The following is an 18,060-nucleotide window of genomic DNA, read 5'->3' on the forward strand; positions in this document are numbered from 1 at the left end:
ATTTTATGAGTTTAAATTTCTAGTCTCTCTTGAAGGTATTGTACAGGTTTCTTTTGAGGAGGCAGATGAAGATGTGGAGTTACCACTTTGTGAAAAGTGTTCATCCACTGGTGATACAATGTTTTTGACTGTGTGAATTGCTTTGAGAGCATGGTGATTGTGATTTGTGAGTGGCCTCACTCTTTCCTGTTTCACCCACATAGTTGGCACATTTGATGCACTGAATGAGTCACACCATGTTGTGATAGGCAAGAGTGGGACCCATGGGTCTTGAAAGGTGTGTTTTAGTGGAGAATAGTTAATCCTTGTAGCAGTGTTTGTGTCAAGGCTAGCAGATTTTGTGTATGTTGTGCTGGTAGGGTTAAGTTTCACTTTTTGAGTTGATATGTCTTGGTCAGTGGGGGGTTTGCTTCTGCTGTTGAACTTGGCTGGTTGGTGCATGGTTGTTTGAAGGCTAGAAGAGGAGAAGAGCAAAAGATTTCTTCCAGGAAATGGTCCTCATCAAGTATGGATTGTAATTATTTGATACTCTGTGGGTTTGGTTTGGGGTAGTAAGTAACAATGAAGGGTGTGCAGTTAGGGGGGATTTTTTTGTTTTTTGTTTTTCTATATTGAAGCAGGTTCACCTAGGATGTGTGGTGTGTAAGTCCTTGTTTAGTGAAGGTTATTTTTAGTAAGTCTAGCATGTATCTCAAACTTCTTCTTTGGAGAAAATTCTGTGGTATCACGGTTCCTGTCAGTAGATAAAATATTTTGCTATGTATAATGTTGGTACTGGATCTATGGTAGTAAGTGTGGTGATTCATAGTTTTCTTGTGTATAATTAGGAGAAAGGTTCCATTGCCGAAGTTGATCACGGTGTCCTGGAAGCTGATGCTAGAGTATGTGCATTCCAGAGAGAGGAATGGACGGGTGGTGTTGGTTGAAATTGTCATGGAAGCCTGAGGGATCTCAGGTCATCTGTCCAGAGGATTAAAATATCACTGAACTATATTGTTGGTTTCATTGTGCATTTTTCCACTTCATTTGAAGTGGTCTCCTAAAACATGGGAGAACGTCTTATGATTAATTATCTGTCACGCTGTATTTAGTTTGGACACTGTTACCTTCTCCAGACCTGAAGAAGAGATCTATGAAGCTTGAAAGGTTGTCCTGTCCACCAACAGAAGGTGGGCCAATAAAAGATATTTTGTCTATCTAGTTTCTCTCATATGTTGGAACTAATACAGCTACAATGCCACAAACACATATTTTTCATGTCAAATTGTCTGCTTCAGGAGGATAGATGAAATTGTCCCCAAGAGAGAATCTACTTTTCTTTTAAATATGATTTAGGGTTCGTATCTTGACAAATGACAGAAGCAGTTCCAATTTAAAACTGGTAATCTTCAGTTTTTAGTGATGAACAATTTTTTAACCTTCCTGATTAGAAGATATTGCACTTTAAACCTATCATTGACAGTGGATTGTGCTGAGGGGAAGCTCTATATTTGGGGGGAAGTAGCATCATTTCACTAGCACAGAATGTATGTCCACGCTGACATCCAAAATATGCTCCAAATAAAACACACTGGCCGCATCTACACTAGCAAGCCCTTTCTAAAGCGAAACCGAAAGGAGGGCTTCTTTTGAAAGAAACTGTAACGCATCCACACACACACAACGCTCCTTCAAAATTAATTTCGAAAGATTGCAGCGCAGCTTTTGAAATCGCTCTTACCTTCCCGTGTCAGGAGGAGCCCCTCCCTTCGAAACCCTCTTTCGAAAAAGGGCCAGTGTAGATGCTCCGCAGACCGCTCTTTCGAAAGCATGGTCCTCCATGGCACCAGCCAGCTGGCGGGCGGAGACGCTCATGCCAGCACATGCAGGAAGCTCAGAGCATGCTGGCTGCAGGCACTGCATGAGTCTGCAGCAGCACGGCCTCATAGCGAGGCCAGAGAGGCACCCCACTGGCCTCATGACAACCCCCTTTGGCCCCCAGGAGCTACCCTCCAACCCATCTGGGGGGTCCCTGGAGAGCAGCCGGGGCCAAAAAAAGGGCCCCCTCCTGGAACGAGGGGGGAGATCCAAGGACCTCTTTGGGCTGTGGGTGGGGAGGAGGTGCCTCCTCCACACCACTGGCTGGTAATGAGCACCACGGCCTTTCTCTGGCTGTTGGCAGGACCCAAGACCCAGGGCCACCACCTCCTGCTTGGCTGACCAAGTTTGGTCAAAAGTTAAAAGAACTGCACCAGGCATATGCCTGGGCCCGGGATGTGGCTGGACACTTGGAGGCAGTGCCCACCGGCTGCCCCCAGCACCAAGCCCTTGCCCAGCTGCTGGGGCCGAGGGACACCACCAAGACATAGTCACGGTGGCGCCAGAGATGAAGGCCCAGCTCGTTCTGAGTGAGCAGGTGGGATCCTCAGGCATGGACCACGGCCGAGAGTGGGACTTGTCCTCGGAGAGGGAGGAGGCCCTGGTAATTGAAAAACCTCTGGCTCCTCCAGCAGGGACCCCTCTGCCCGCGCCACCCCTGAAGTCCTTGAGGAACCATCAGGTACATGACTGGGGAATCGGACACCCCAGGCAGGGGGTGTGGGGCCACCCGTCACTGCTGGCAGCGGGCTGGCCACTCGGCCACCAGCCCTGTGCCAACACATTCTGGCCAGCCGAGGCCCATGAGTCACAGAGCGGCCTGTGCATAGGACTCAGCACCCTACGCTGTGGACAGTACCACAACCCACAAGCCTGGGGAAGGGGCCCAGGAGAAGAGTGGATTCCTGCCAGGTATGCGGCCCACCAGCGCAGGGACCCCCAAGTGCCCAGGATCCCCCAAGGCCCACCGGCTGCTGGGGGGGGGGGGGGCTGGCCATGGGGAGTGGGTGGCACCGCCCCTGTGGCCAGAGCGAGGGGCTGACAGGTCACCCCCTCCCCTCTTGTCTCCACAGCACCACTCTCCGAGGGCCAGGATGCCACGTCTCCCGAGAGCTGAGGGGGCTGGGCCATCAGCCTACCCATTGTCCATGTAGCCCTGTGCCTGGAGGCCACACCGCCCCCACTGCCATGTTGATGAGGAGGAGGCTGCCTACCAGATGGCAGTGATATGGGAGCAGACAGCGGTGGCTCAACCTCGAGGAGGGTGGACACGGGGAGGCCACAAGCAGCCTGGGACGATGTCACCAGGGCCTTATGTGCCCTCACCTGGGCTGCCACCTGCCACGTCCCCTGCTGACTCCCCTACTACCTCCCCTGGCACCTCCTGTACTATCTGCTGTGCCACCTCCCCCACTGCCCCACCTGCCAGCACCCTTGCCACCCCCAACTTCGCCACCTTCCTCCCACCTGACGTCCCACCAGCTGTACTGCTGGAGCTGGCGCAGCTGCTCCTGGGCAGGGTGGGCCATGCTGCATCAACCCCCACCCTCACCCTCACCCCCACCCCACCTGCCTACGGCACCCAGGCTGTGATTGTTGCTCCCCCAGCATGCCCCTACCTCCCCAAGGCCCCAGCCCTGTGACAGCCCCACCGGGGCTCTCAGACCAGGGGTGGTAGGGTCCCCTGTGGTCACTATGGGTCATGGCCCACCACCCCCATGGAAGACTAAGGCCCATTCCCCTTCTGGTTCTACTGTCCCCACCCACACCACCCTGTACATAGTTCTCCCCATTCACCCCTGTGTATAGCTTTGCCCCCTGTTTGTATCATTGGCTCCTCTCTGTTTTCTTTAAGTTTTAACATATTTATTTGCAAACACCCCTGTGCCCCAGGCAATAGATGGGGGAAGTAGGATGTGTGTATGTGGGGGACTTTGGTGTGGGGTGCGCGTTTTGGGGGCAGTGGTCAGGCATGTATGGGGGTCTGTGCTGGGGGAGAGTCATTGAGGCCCCTTTCCGAAGGCCGTCCTGAGGGCGTCCCTCACCTGCACCCCGTCCCAGTTTCACAGATGGTACAAGGCGTAGGGGGGCTGCTTGTGTTGGGGCGCTGCCTCTGTGGTCCAGCCCAGGATGTAGTGCTCCTGCTTGCACTCCACAATATTATGGAGAGTACAGCATGTGGCCACAACCAGGGGCACGTTCCTCAGGCTGACCTCCAGCCTTGTGAGGAGGCACTGGAAGCGCCCCTTGAGCCAGCTGAAGGCCCGCTCCACCCTGCCTGGGCCTTACTGAGGTGCTCATTGAAGCGCTCCCAGATGGAGTCAGTCTGTCTCATGCAGGGACGCACGAGCCATGGGTGGAGTGGGTAAGCGGCATCGGCCACTATGCATGGGGGCATGGTGGTGTTCCCGACAGGGAGGTCCTGTGGAGGCACATAGGTCCCCTCCTGCAGACTGCAGCCCAGCCAGGAGTTCTGGAAGATCTAGGCATCGTGGGCCTGCCTGCACCACCCCACGCAAATGTCCAGGAAGCAGCCCTGGGCATCCACCAGGTCCCAGAGGACTACGGAGTCGTACCCCTTTCTATTAATGTATTGGCCTGTGCTGTGATCCGGGGCCCGGATGGGGATATGAGTCCCACCTAGGGCCCGGAAGCAGCTGGAGAAGCCCAGGCTGGAGAAACCCTCCATGGCGGTGGCAAGGTTAGCGAGATGACGATGACGGCACTGATTGCTCAGACGACCTGCATGGGATGGAGGGCATGCACACCATGAGTGAGTGTTGGCGTGCCCTGTCCCCTTCCCGGTCTCTTCCCAGTCCTCTTCCTAGCTCCTCCCAGTCCTGTTCCCACTCTCCGATGGTTGTCCTTTCCCAGGAGCACCCTGCCTGGGAGGGGTGTGTGACCCTGGCATCAAGTACCTTGAGAAGGACGACCCCGACAGTGGCCTTGCCCACCCCAAACTGATGGCCAAACAAGCAGTGGCTGTCCAGGGTGGCCAGCTCCAGATGGCAATAGCCACACATTTCTCCAGGGGAGCATGAGCCTCTTCCACGTGTCCTGATGGTGAAGGATGGGGGACAGCCAGTGGCACAGCTCAAGGAAGGTCTTCCTCATGCAGAGGTTCTGGAGCCACCGCTCACCATCCCACTCCCACATGACCAGCCGGTCCCACCACTCAGCACTGGTGAGGTGGTGCCACGCATGCCGGATGGCTTGAGGGAGGGGGCACGGGCAGTGCCCCATGGTGAGGGCCTGCAGGACAGGGACGGGGGCAGGTGGGAGGAGAGCTGTAGCAATTATTATGGCCAGCAGCCTGACCACATCACCAGTGGCGTCCCTGTTGGGGAGCTGGATGGCATCCATGGGTGGCCGTGGGATCCAGCAGTATCTCCAGGCACGGGGTCTGTGTTGCTGACCATGCCAAACTGGCCCTCAGTGTGTGCAGGCTGGGGCTGTTTGGGTGGGGCCCTTTAAAGGAGCGGCTGGCTGCAGGGCCTAGAAAAACTCATCCGCCATGCGACCTTATCTGTGGCATTTCCTGGCTTGTTCTTTCGAAAGGGCTCCCAGGGCTGTGTAGACGCTCCCTTTCAAAAGAACGGATTGGTGGATTGCTCTGCTTTTGGGTGCGTCCACGCTCATTCGAAGACTGGTCTTTCGAAAGATGCATTCCGGAAGATCACCTTTCAAAAGGCCACTGTCTCTGTCTTTATGAATGAGGGGAAGGAGTGGGGCTGGGAAAAATACAGGTTACAAACTAAGTGCGAAGAGGAGCACACATACAGCTTATGTTCAACAGACACAATTTCCCATCCTAATAAGCAACTGAATTTTTGTAAAGTGTTATGGGAACCATTTGGCTGAAAATGATGTAAAAATGCAAGAATGTTATCTTGGCAGAAGTACATACCTCTGTACCTGCGGCATTACTTTGTATTTCAGTGGTTTGTATATGCAAAGCTTTTCAGAAAGGAAGCTCAAGGTATTTTATAACAAATTACCTAACCCAATTTAGACCATACATTTTCTCTAGACTCCTTTAGCGCTGTTATGGGTAAGATTTGTTGCGCTTCAGTTATAGACCTTGTGGATGGTATGGCCGACAGGTCAATGTTGTTAGTGTTTCTGAAGTTAAAATGTCATGAGTTTAGGACCCTACATGCAGATTATCTGGGTCCTTTGAGAATTGTCTCTTGCAATTGCCTGTTCTCATGGAGCACTTACTTCGTGTCCTACAACCATTAAAAAAATAGTAATTGTAAGGGCTGCATGCCCAAGCTATCCATGGAACTGAAGTCTGGAGGTAAAGTTATAAAAGGAAAATGGATTTTAAATTTTTTATCAAAACTAATATTAGCAAGGGTAATGTCAATTTTTAATGAAGGCTTTGGGGGTTTCCTTGTAAAAACAAGCTTGAACATCTTTGATATTTGGCTGAAAATATGGCTTTTGGCTGTTCTGAAATTTTTCTTACAGTTTTCATACCAAAAAATAGTTAATCCATTATCCTAATTGCTCTATTGTTCCAGTGGAATTTCAGGTTTCCAAAACACACAGCCATCTTTGTTTTAATATGGATTTACTCTGTGTCCCCTTCATTTTGTAATTTTAAATATTTTACTTTATAAAAATGCAATTTCAGTTGCTGGCATCATGGATTTATTTCTGATCACTATCAAATGGGAATTCTGAAAGAAAATTGGAAATGTTCAGTGTGTTGTCAAATTTAAAATAATTTACAGGTTACTTTGTTTCTTCAGGGATAAGAGGGGTCCGGTGGGTATATCTATGCTGCATTTAAACACCTGCAGCTGACTGTTAGTCGGTGGCCGGGTAATGTGCGGTGAGGTACCAACTATGCACTTGTTACCATCCGAGTCTTTAACTGCTAGAGTGCTGGGCTCCTAGCACTCTCACCTATGGCCAGGCTGTGGTAACCAAATGGTTAAAGTTCTTTTGATTGTGCTGGCTCTGTTGCAGTGACAAAGAGTAACAGCAGTTAGGCTTAGATCTTAACTAGTTACAAGTTGATTAAGCTACAGTTATAAGTGTGTGGTTACAAAAGGCTATTGTTTACTTCTTATGTGCTAGCAGAGTACAGGCATTAGCAGGTTACGTTACAATTCAATACAACGACATCTTAATGCAATGACATCTATCTATAGAGCTCTAATTCTTTAACTGTGTGCACCAAAAGGGGACCTTAATGTGGGTACATCTTACCCTCCTTGCATCTCTCGATACCAGCATAGCCAAGCCAGGATCGGTCACTCAATTCCGCGGAAAGACGAGTACGAGGTTGGGTGTCCCCAGTTGCAGACCTTGGGAGGCAATCACCTGACCCGACCAGCAGATGGTTGGTGGGAATGCACTCAGAGTCAGTGTGCTGCTAGGCCCATCTTTATACCCCTTGGGTCATGTATTCTCTTTCTTATCTATGGTGTCAGATCGTATTGCTCTGTCTTTTATGATGCCAGTTTTCACAAGGGCAATTCTTACTTAATTTGCACTTGTAAGACAGGAGATAAAGAATTTGGGAGTACAGTACATTCTTTTACAAGGGCGGAGATTTCTCTTCTGGGGTAACTGTGTGGGTGCATCACTCCATTAATGCCAGCCAAGGGCAGTTCTCTGAAGCCCTTCGTTAATGGTTAACCTGCTAGCCCTCTATCTGTGTTTTCTCTTTCTCAGGGTCATGATGAGCCAGCACATCTGGGCCCCTTTAGGAAGGCATCAAAGACTGTGCTGTTTAACTGCTGTTCAGTGCCTTGAGGCATCTTAGAGGGGAGGCAAAAGCTGGTCTGTAGTGGGGAGATTTTGTCTGGCTACACTGACTTGGGCTGCAAGACTATAAAGTCATAAGGAGCTCAGGTTCGTGGGCTCCTCTCCCCACTGGGGTTCAGGCTGAGCTAAAATGTCTTCATTGCAGTTATATGGCCTGCGTCAGCTGTCACGTGTCAGTTGCATATGTTTAATTGCAGTGTAGGCCAATGTTCCTTATAATCTTTTGCATCCATGAGCTGAATAAATTTTATGTGCACTCAGGTATGTGCAGTTGTGCACCACTGGGAGAAAAGCAAAGCCGCACTGGGGGTGCTTTGCTAATCAGCTGGGCAGCATTTGAATCTCTCCTGAGTGGCCATGCAAGCACACGGTTTACAGAGAACACTGGTGTAGACATATACTGTGTCTCTTTAGCACTGTGCCCTATCCCTGTCCCAGGGGCATCACCTCTGAGATAACTTGCCCATTGACTACTCCAAACTGTCAACAAAAGTGCTGGGGAAGTGTCTCCTTGTGAAGTGTCCTGCAATGTTGTGTGTTAGCTGTATATACCATTATCAGCTTGCCATGGAAATGATTGATGCCACATATTAAATATAACACCATTGTAGGTTCAAGCTGGGATTGTAGGCAAATCCTTATTTAAATATGTAATTTTGAGAAGGGATAACTGGACTCAGAGTGAATGAAGTAGCTTAAAAAGATAAATGCTTTCTCTGTGTGAAAGCTTTTTATAAATCTCCTTGAGCAGGACGAGTTGCCAGAGTTGTTCCCAGGAGCTAAATTCTCAACTTCTAGGAGAATGTACTCAGAATGTCCTGATGCTATTTCAATAGAAAACAGTTTGTCTAATTCTGAGCTTCCTTATTTTGTGGGTTTAAAACAGACCTTTAGTGAATGAGGGTAGAGGAATAATTAATCTTTGTGAACTAATTCTCAAGGGAAGTGCTAGTAGTAGTGGTAGTAAAGGTTCTAAGCTCTTCAGCAGGTTTTAGATGCTTTTGCTGCCAAAATGCTTGAACCCTGATAAAATTGTAGTACTCAGAGGCAACGAGACCTCATGTGGGGTGAGTAAAGTCTCGGCTCTACATCCTTAGCTGAGAGCCAGCTGGCCTTTAGCTCGTGGTAGAGTGCAGGGCTTTAGACCCTATACTTGCAGGTTCTATTCCTGGGGCAAGCAACCTGGGTCTGTTGGCGTTACAAGAGCATGAAGGGATAAACCAACTCTTTTGTGGGTGGCGAGGGAGGGCATCGGTACTTGTCTTCTGTTCAGAATAATTGGACTGAGTCCACAAAGGAATTTTCACATAAGTGAGTTAGATCTAGAGTAGCAAACTTTGTGGCCGTGTCGTATTCATGGCTGAAGAAAGAGGGGGACTCAAAAAAAAAAATAGCTGGAGCACAATAAATATTAACTATCAAGCATCTTTGAGCAGTGTGTAGGTTTTTTTAAAAAGTACAGCAACTGCAAAATACTGAAATGGAAGCTGCCACTTTTGGTTATATATACCCTGTAAGAAAAAGTGTACCAGAGTAGCTAAACTGTGTAAAACAACTTAGGTTAAAATAATAAAGACACAACAACTCAGGCGAGCAGCTTGTGTGAAGAGCTTGTAAGGGAGCCTGGGATTGAACTTGATCTGCTAATTAGGGCTAAGAAAACACATTTTTGTTTTTGAATGCAGCCATAACCTTTGAATTCCCTCTTCTTTCTCCTCCTATTTCTGCTCTCTTTGTTTCCCGTAGTGTTCACAATGTGCTACAGTACTGCACGAACTCAGAGGGCAAAGTCCCTGTCCTGAAGAGCTTAACTCAAAAGAGGAGAGATTTGGAGGGTAGGGAAGAGCATACACGATAGAAGCAGGTGCTGCTAGCATTACGACTCTGCCCTTTGAACTTCTCTCCCCTACCTCAATTCCCCAGTGGCCTATAACAGCGTGAGGGGAAGATTTACAAAAGCACCTATGTAAAATTAGTACTATGAGAAAGGACTGTTACAAGGTGGAGCACAATGGCCTTGTGAAATCTTTAATATAGAGTGAAGTTATGGATGTATGGAGAAGGATGTTGGGAAGTGGGAAACCCCATAGGATTATTAAAGCTCTAGGTTCTGAAGATTTTAATTCTTTTGGGGGCAAAGAAAATTCTCAAAAGTGAACCAATGTCAGGCTGCCTGGTGTGCTGTGGAGAGCCTGTGAGAAAGGTGGAAGCTCCTCACTATGGTAGTGGTTTGTGCATATCACAAAGGCCCTGAAGCAGTTAATGTAAATATATGGAGATACACATCTCATAGAGCTGGAAGGGACCTTAGGAGGCCATTGCGTCCAGTCTCCTGTCTTCTTGGCAGGACCAAGCACTGTCCCTTTCGCCCCTCTCCCCACTTTCTTCTTTTTTTTGGCCCACAGTCCCTAAGTGGCCCTCTCACTGATTGCGCTCATAACCCCAGGTTTAGCAGGTTAATGCTTAAACCAATGAGCTATCCCTCCGCCCTTGTGGATGTGAAGGGTCAGGTAGGGAGAGCCAGACCTAACTAAATAGGAAGCCTCACTGGGAATGAGGCTGGATTATGAAGCTAGGAGGTTTGTAGCAGAAGGGAACCACAGGGACAGAGTCTCCAGCTACTTTATGGGAGCAGTCAGAAGGGGAGGAGAAGACCCAAGAGGGCAAATAAACCATGGGAGTCTAGCCTTGGAAGAAAGGTCGCCCCAGACGAATTGTGTTAAAAGAAAACCTCGGAAGGTGAGGTAAGTAGTCCAGACAAACAGCAATAAGATGGTGCAGCTTGGTTTCTTGTTAGAGGGTCCACGCAGTGGATTTCAGTCCCCCCAAAATGCTTTTGATACAAAACCATAGTTTTTATCATCTTCATTTCTATCTAATGCTGCAGCACCTGTAATTTGGGATCTAACTGACTCCTGTATCTTTTGGGTGATGGTTTTGCTATATTAAAAATACAATTGCTAATATAGACGAAACCAGCGCTAATTGGTTGTTCTCATCATAGCTTGAGAAGACGCTAAGAAAGAAGACAATGGCTTGACTGTCTTGTTTTACTTAATTTTTTTTGTGTTTGGGACATTGCTGGTGGTTCTTATCTATGTATTTATGGTCTAACTGGTAACCCGATTTGGGGTCAGGAAGGAATTTCCCCTAGGTCAGATTGGCAGAGACCTGCAAAGAATTAGGCACTGGTTACTTTCTGTTTTAAACTAATGTAATTGGTGGAGTCTTTTTAACTTGGTCTTTAAATCATGATTTGAGGACTCCAGTAATTAATCAGAGGTTACTGATCTATTTCAAACTCGATAGGTAAGATTCTGTCATTTGCAGCGTCCAAGAGATCAAACTAGATCAGTGGTTCCCAAACTTTTCAGCATCATGCCCCCTTTTGAGTTTTGAGAAACCCTCATGCCCCCCCCCCTCTTTTTTACCATCATCCAACCCCCTTTTAACAAAAAATTCAACTAGTAATTTCAATAAACACAACTTGATATAAAGATATTATTTAAAATTAAAAATTAGGACAAATAGTATTTTTGGCCCCTTGCGGGTGCCTGGTGCAACCCCAGCTGCCCGAGCTGCCCATGCCAGCCGCCCGCCCACGTGAGACCTGCGCTGCCAGTTGCCTTCCCATCTGCCAGCCGCCTGAACCCTGCACTGCTGGGACCAGCCGCCTGTGCACCAGCTACCTGCCCCAGCTGTGGGCCAGCTGCCTGCCCAAACTGCATGCTGCCAGGGCCAGCTGCCTGTTTGCCATCCTGAGCCACCCAAGCCCCATGCTGCTGGGGCCAGCTGCCCACCTGCCAGCCCCAGCTGCCCGAGCCCCATGATGCTGGGGCCAGCTGCCCACCCACCAGCTCCACCCCTGCTGCTGGGGTCAGCTGCCCTTACTGCTGGGGTCAGCTGCCCAACTGCCAGCCTGATGCACCTGAGCCCCTGGGTGCTGGGGTCAGCCACCCAAGCCCTGCACTATGGGGGCCAGCCACCAGCCCAAGCCTCCTGAGCCCTGCGATGCTGGGGCCAGCCGCCCAAGCCCTGCCAGTCCCACAAGCTGGCCAGCCACCTGCGCTCCACAACCCCGGCGAGCGGCCCGCCTGAACCTCTACCCTCCCCCAAAGCCAGGCACCACCAGCCACCTGCTCTTAATCCATCCCCATTCCCCTCATCTGAGCCAGGCACCCTTGCCCCCCACCTATCCCCATTCTCCTCCTTTCCTCCAACTTACACTCACCTTTGCAGGAGGTAGCTAGCTCCACGTGGGTCTTCACCAGCTGTCTGCTTTTTAGAGAGGCTCCACTGGATAATCCATGTAATATGTCAGAAGCTGAGAGCCAGAAGCAAAGGCCAGCTCTTTCTTCAGGTGGGGTATATGATGGGGGGATTGGATCGCCTCAAGCCCTGTGGAATTTCTTCATGCTCCCCTCTGCCCAGGGTGGCACGCCCCCCAGTTTGGGAAACCATGAACTAGATGGTCATGATGGCTTCTTCTAGCCTTAAAATCTGACTCTAAGAAATAGTGGTTTGCCTATCATGTTTCACTTAAATTTTTGTAAGTGTTTGGGGTCTAAGAGAGGTCCAGAGTCCTCAGAAGTGTCGTACTTTTATTTTCCCTGTTGAGTAACATTGATGGGTCCAGCTGATCCCATTACCCGTTTAGTGAGTTTATTTGCTGCACAAAAGCCACTGCAGGTAGGATGATAAAACCAGTGTGGAAGGACTGAATACCTCCTCAATAAGAATACTTTTAATGTATGATGATGCATGGAAGTTTGTCATGAAAAGTTCTCATTTGGGGAGTATTTTTGTGCATATTGGGATCAGCCCCCAAAATATTAGGGCAGTTTTTCTTTTCTTTTTTTTTTTTTTTTTTTTTTTTTTTAAAATAATGAAGTTTCTCAAGACATATGATAAAATCCTGATTTGGCAACATTGCAAAACTTAAATCACTTCATTGTGCTTCTCTGGGTCTAGAATAACATTTTATAATCAGTCTTGCCATCCACTAAAAACGAAACATTATTTCTACTCCCTACATGCTTTTTCCTCAGCATACAGAACATACCAAAATAGCGAAGATTCTGCAGGGTTGCAAAAAAAATTAATAGAAGCTAATGCAGCTCTCATTCACATAGTATACTAATATTGACCTACAATTCCCATCACATGCATTTTTCTTTCTCTTTCCCCTCTCCTTCCCCCCCCCCCACCCCCAAGGTGTACTGAGTGTGGCATTTGAAATGAGCAAATTTCTAGTATCTGGCTAGATAGTTCTTCGAGTACTTGCTCATGTGCATTCAACATAAGCATGTATATTCATGACATGCACCAGCGCTGGAAGATTTTCCCTTAGCAGTACCTATAGCGGGAGCCAGATCAGGCACCCCCTTGAGTGGCCCGTACAAGCTGAGCTATGTAAGTCATGTACGGCCCTTCTTCCCCCCTCAAACTCCCGCCTCAGGTCCTTTTTGACACCTGTGCTGGGAACTTGCTCACCTCAGAATTAGCTGTTGCTCTCTTTTCCAGACTATTGGACTCTGATTTCCCCTGTAAATAGATCTCATTGTTAGTTTAGCATTTACATGTTAGATAATGTAGGTCCAATAGATATTTAGACTCAGGTTGGAGCATGCCCTGGTTCTTAGGCTTCAAGCTGTGTTGTGGCTGCAATCTGCTTATGCCAGCTAGTGACCGCCATTGCGACTGTTTGCAGTGCTTAGGAGAGGCGCACATTAGTGGAGCCACACTTGCAAATATTTTAAGCCTTGTGCCCAAAAGGAAAGGACATTTGTCTCAAAGCTCTCTGAATGGAATCCTACTTAGCTTCACTGTGTGATCAGTCAGACTCTGCAGGGAGCTCCAGTGCGTCAGTCTGCAGCATTCCACCAGTGCCACTAGCCTCTCAGCACCGTTCTCTGAAGGGCATTTCTCCCGGATGAGCTCCCCATGCCAGTGTTGCTCAACAGGTTTCACTTCCCTGCAGTGTGTCCATGAAGAGCACATTGGTCGCTGGCACCTCTCTTTGGTCGATTGGTACTGTTTCTGCATCTGCTTTCAAGCCAAGCCCTCTGTGACTTGGCCAGCCACCAACACCCACACTGCTGGTCTCCCAGCAGTCAGCGTTCTCCAGAGAACTATTCATGCCAATCCTTCACGTCCTCAATGCCCTCCTGCACCAGATGACTTGAAGGCTGCCACTCGTAAGGTGGAACAGGAGTTAGAGGCACAGCCTCCTGCCTCCCCATGTCCCAAAGAAGTCCTCCCAGTGCAGGCCTCCCCCACCCACTCACCTGATGAAGCCATCGTGGGGGCTCCTCAATGCAAGTTCCCCAGGATAACACAGAGGCTCACCAGGAGTTCTGTATGAGGGTGGCCACCAACCTCCAGGTCGAGGAACCCAAAGATAACTTTTTGGGGGTGCTTATCAGGACGTCCCGGCCAGGTGGCCTTAAGCCTCTACAACGGGATGGCTGAAATAGCCAATATCCTGTGGCAAACCCCATCCTCTGTTCCCCGACTCCACATCTTCAAGTGGGTGGAGCCACATATCTCTACTCCCACCCTGTCCCAAATTCCCTGGTGGTGGACGCTATCAATCACTGTGAAAGACAGGGTTAGCCTGTGGCAAATCCCAAAAAATATAGACGTGAAAAGACTGGACTTATTTGGGTATAAACTTTATTCGTCCTCCAGCTTTCAGCTCCAGATAACAAATCAGCAGGCCCTCATAGGTTCCCAATGTTGTGAACATGTGACAGACTACATAACAAGGTTCAAGCCTTCTCCCAGAGAACTCAAAGAAAGAGTTTCAGGCCCTTGTGGAGGAAGATGGTACGGCAGTTCTGGCGGTGCTCCAGGCCACTTCAGATGTTGAAGGTGCTGCAGCCTGTAATGAGGCACTGGCAACATCAATGCAGAGGGCATCCTGATTGCTGTTGCCCAGTCTCTCCACTGAGGCACAACATTGGATACAGGATCTCTTCTTTGATGGTGTGGCCCTGTTTGCAGAGTAGACAAACGCTAAGCTGCACAGCTTGAAAGAGTCCTGCACCAACCTCTGCAGTCTTGGGTTACGTGACCTGGGATCCATATGTAAAAAGTTTAAACCACAGACTCCCCTTGCCTGGCCTTTCCAATCCTGTCAGCCCACAGCATTTCAAATAAAATTACCCCTTTTACATGGAGTCTACTTAACTTAATCCTGCACACAGTGTCCAGTGTCCCTTTGAACTCAAACCTCTTCCCTGTTGAAAATGGAGCCCATAGCCCTCCTCCTAGGGTTTGAGAAGTTCTTCTCCCTGATCCTCTTGATTTGCCTTTCATCAGTTCCTCTCAGGCTGGAAAACAGCCTGCTACAAATAGAACCCAGGCTATGCTTATGCTAGACATAGAAGTCAACCGCTGATACGCAGTTTTACCTATGCTGATTGCATAGGTAAAATCGACTCAACAGCCGTCGACTTCAATGTCTGTCTACACAGAAGAAGGTTAATGGGAGTGTTTCTCCTGTTAACTTTTCTTAATCCTTGTCGCTCCCAAGGAGTTCCAGGGTCGACTTTGCCCTCAGAAAGTATCGTTTCATGCACGTGCAAAACAAAACTACAGAAGATCAGCGCTGGGCTGGTTGATCTTTCGTGGTAGTGTGGCTTTAGGCTCATTTGTGTCCCTCCCCCAGAGGGAGCTCAGCCTTCTAGCTCTGCCTTCCAGGGTTTGCTGTCAGGGTCTTCCCGCCTGGAGTCTTTCTCAGTTTCTGCAGTTTCCTAAGATTCCTTCTTCCATACCTTCTTCTTTCATGGTTCAGCAGACTCACCTCCTAATTCTATGGCCACCATTCGCTGGATTTCATAGATTTCCTAGTATTCTTAAAGAATTACAGAATAGCCATTTTCCTTGTATTTTGGATAGGTGTGTTACAAAATAAATTTTTGTTACTTTCCCTATGAAACTCTCCTTTCATTGGTATCGTCTTCATAATTCCATAAGAGATGACCTATCATTTCCTGGATGTTACATGTTTCTTGTAGTCCAGCCTTATGTTTGTTTATTGGAAATAGAGTGCTACTTAATCCACAGAACCCTGTTAAAATTCTGAATATAGCCCATTCTGTTTTTTCCTCTCAGGGCTTTGAATAACATCAATAATTTTCAGCTATTGAGCATACTTTGTGGAATTTTTTTCCCCTTCATTTCTTGTGCCCACAGTTTTTGCCACTCCTTCCACAGCTCATTTTTATAGTGTTTAAATTCCAGTTTGCTTAAAGGGAGTTCTAGGTTATTCATGCTTAATAGGATTTTTTTACCTGTCTGCCAGTTTGCTGCCAGTTATCTCTGCATACAACAAGATTCAGGTTTTTTATTGTTATCATATCCAATTGTGCCAATTTTGTTATCGGTAATATTTCATTAATTATATTGTTTCTGAAGTCAGACTTGCCAGTGTATAGTGCCTGCAGCCCTGATAAGTAATTGGCTGCCGTGGCTATCCTGTTTGACTCCTTATCTAAAATCCAAATTTGTGCCACAGATATCCCCATGAGCTTTCTTGAGTCCGAATGTAGGCACACAGAAAGCTGCTCAATACAGGAAGGAATGGGGAAAGTGGGTGCTATCATTACCTACAGTTCAGTATGTACACTTCCAGTGTTCATCTGACAATAATGTCCAACATACTACAGCTGTATTGATTTTCTATATCATGTCTATCATTCTTCTCCTTTTGTTTATTATAGGATCCCTCGTCCCTTCAGAGATGGCATGGTAATGAGGCAATTTAAAGTAGGCTAGATCGGAGTAAGGGAATGTCGAAGTGGGGTGCTTATTTCAAAGCTGCCCCCATCTACACAGTAAATCTGTAATTTGAAGTCTGCACTTTGAAATTTGCGTGGCTGCCATTATGCTAATGAGGTGCTGAATAGGCCTGTTATCACCTGCTTCGAATTGACTCATTACCATGGCATCTCCGATGGGAGGCGGCATGTGTAGAAGCAGCCTTTGTCATAATGTCACAGTGCAATGGGAATCTAGATTGGTGAGACAGGAGGCTCAGCATTATCTCAGATGATGAATCAGCTCAGCTTTGGGAGGGCTCAGCTATAGGGACTTGATAGCCTCCAGGAACACAAACCCCAACGGGGAACAAAATCCAAAATAAGTCCCCTCTTACTATGTATAAAAGTTTACACTGAGAAAGCTCCTAATTGTCTCTCTCTTTATCAATGAAAGATATGTGTACAGCTGTTGCCCTCCGCCCCCCATAACAATTATTTACACTGGGTTTGGTAATACAGTACAAATGTTTTTATTACATATAAAAAGTAGGAGTGAAGCAATTGCAGGTGAAAACAGACAGATCAGAGTCACTAAGCCAAAATAAACAAAACATGCCAGCTAATTGGAATACACTAAGAAACTTGTTACATGCAAATTCTTACCCTAACAGTAGCAGACAGATAGCCATGTTAGTCTATAGTCTATCAAAATAAAAAGGCAGTCCAGTAGCACTTTAAAGACTAGCAAAATAATTTATTAGTTTGTGAGCTTTCATGGGACAGATTCACTTCTTCAGACCACAGCCATATGAGAACAGCTTTTCTGGTATGGCTATGGTCTGAAGAAGGGGTCTATCCCGTGAAAGCTCACCACCTAATAAATTATTTTGTTAGTCTTTAAGGTGCTACTGGAGTGCCTTTTTGTTACCCTAACAGTGGTTGTAATCACCTTTTCTTCTTCGAGTAGTGTCCCCATGGGTGCTTCACTCTGGGTGTCAGCGTGTCCTTGTGCCAGTGCTCAGAGATTCTTCCGTAGCCATGGTTTCCTGTCCTGGGCATGCATAGACGTGCCTTCTCGTGCTCTCCGGCATGCACGTGGTGTGGGCTCCTCAGTTCCTTCTCTGCCGACCTCAGCTGCAGATGGAGTCTCTCTCTAGTCTCTGTGAAAGAGCTCAAAAAGTTGTTTGTTAGTCCTTAGCCATTCCCTTGTTCTATGTTGTCTTAAAAAAAAATTGTAGTTAGTTGACTTGGTGTGCTGCATCGCCACCATGCTGGGCTCCCTGGGATTCAAGCAGTGCACCGCATGCAAGGATGCTATGCCCTTGTTGGACAGCCATGCATCCTGCATAAAATGCCTTGGAGAAGGCCACCAGACTCTCTCTTTCATCCATTGTTCCAGCCTGATGGTGAGAGCCCCTGAAGATCAGGCCAACAGGCTGAAGACCTTTCTGTACAAAAAGACCTTTCAGCCACCAGCTCCAGATAAGCCAGCGGTGAAGGCTGCGGCCAAGGGTGAGCATCCCCTGGTCTCCAAAGGGTCTCCCATTGTTATACTGGGTCCTTCTTCTGCCTATTCCTGGCCTCCGGCGCCACCTCTATGGGCCAAGCCAGACGCGCAAACATGTGACTTCGAGTTCATCAGCACTGACAGCACTGG

The sequence above is a fragment of the Carettochelys insculpta genome, chromosome 8 (genome assembly GCF_033958435.1).
Source record: "Carettochelys insculpta isolate YL-2023 chromosome 8, ASM3395843v1, whole genome shotgun sequence".
NCBI lineage: Eukaryota > Metazoa > Chordata > Testudines > Carettochelyidae > Carettochelys > Carettochelys insculpta.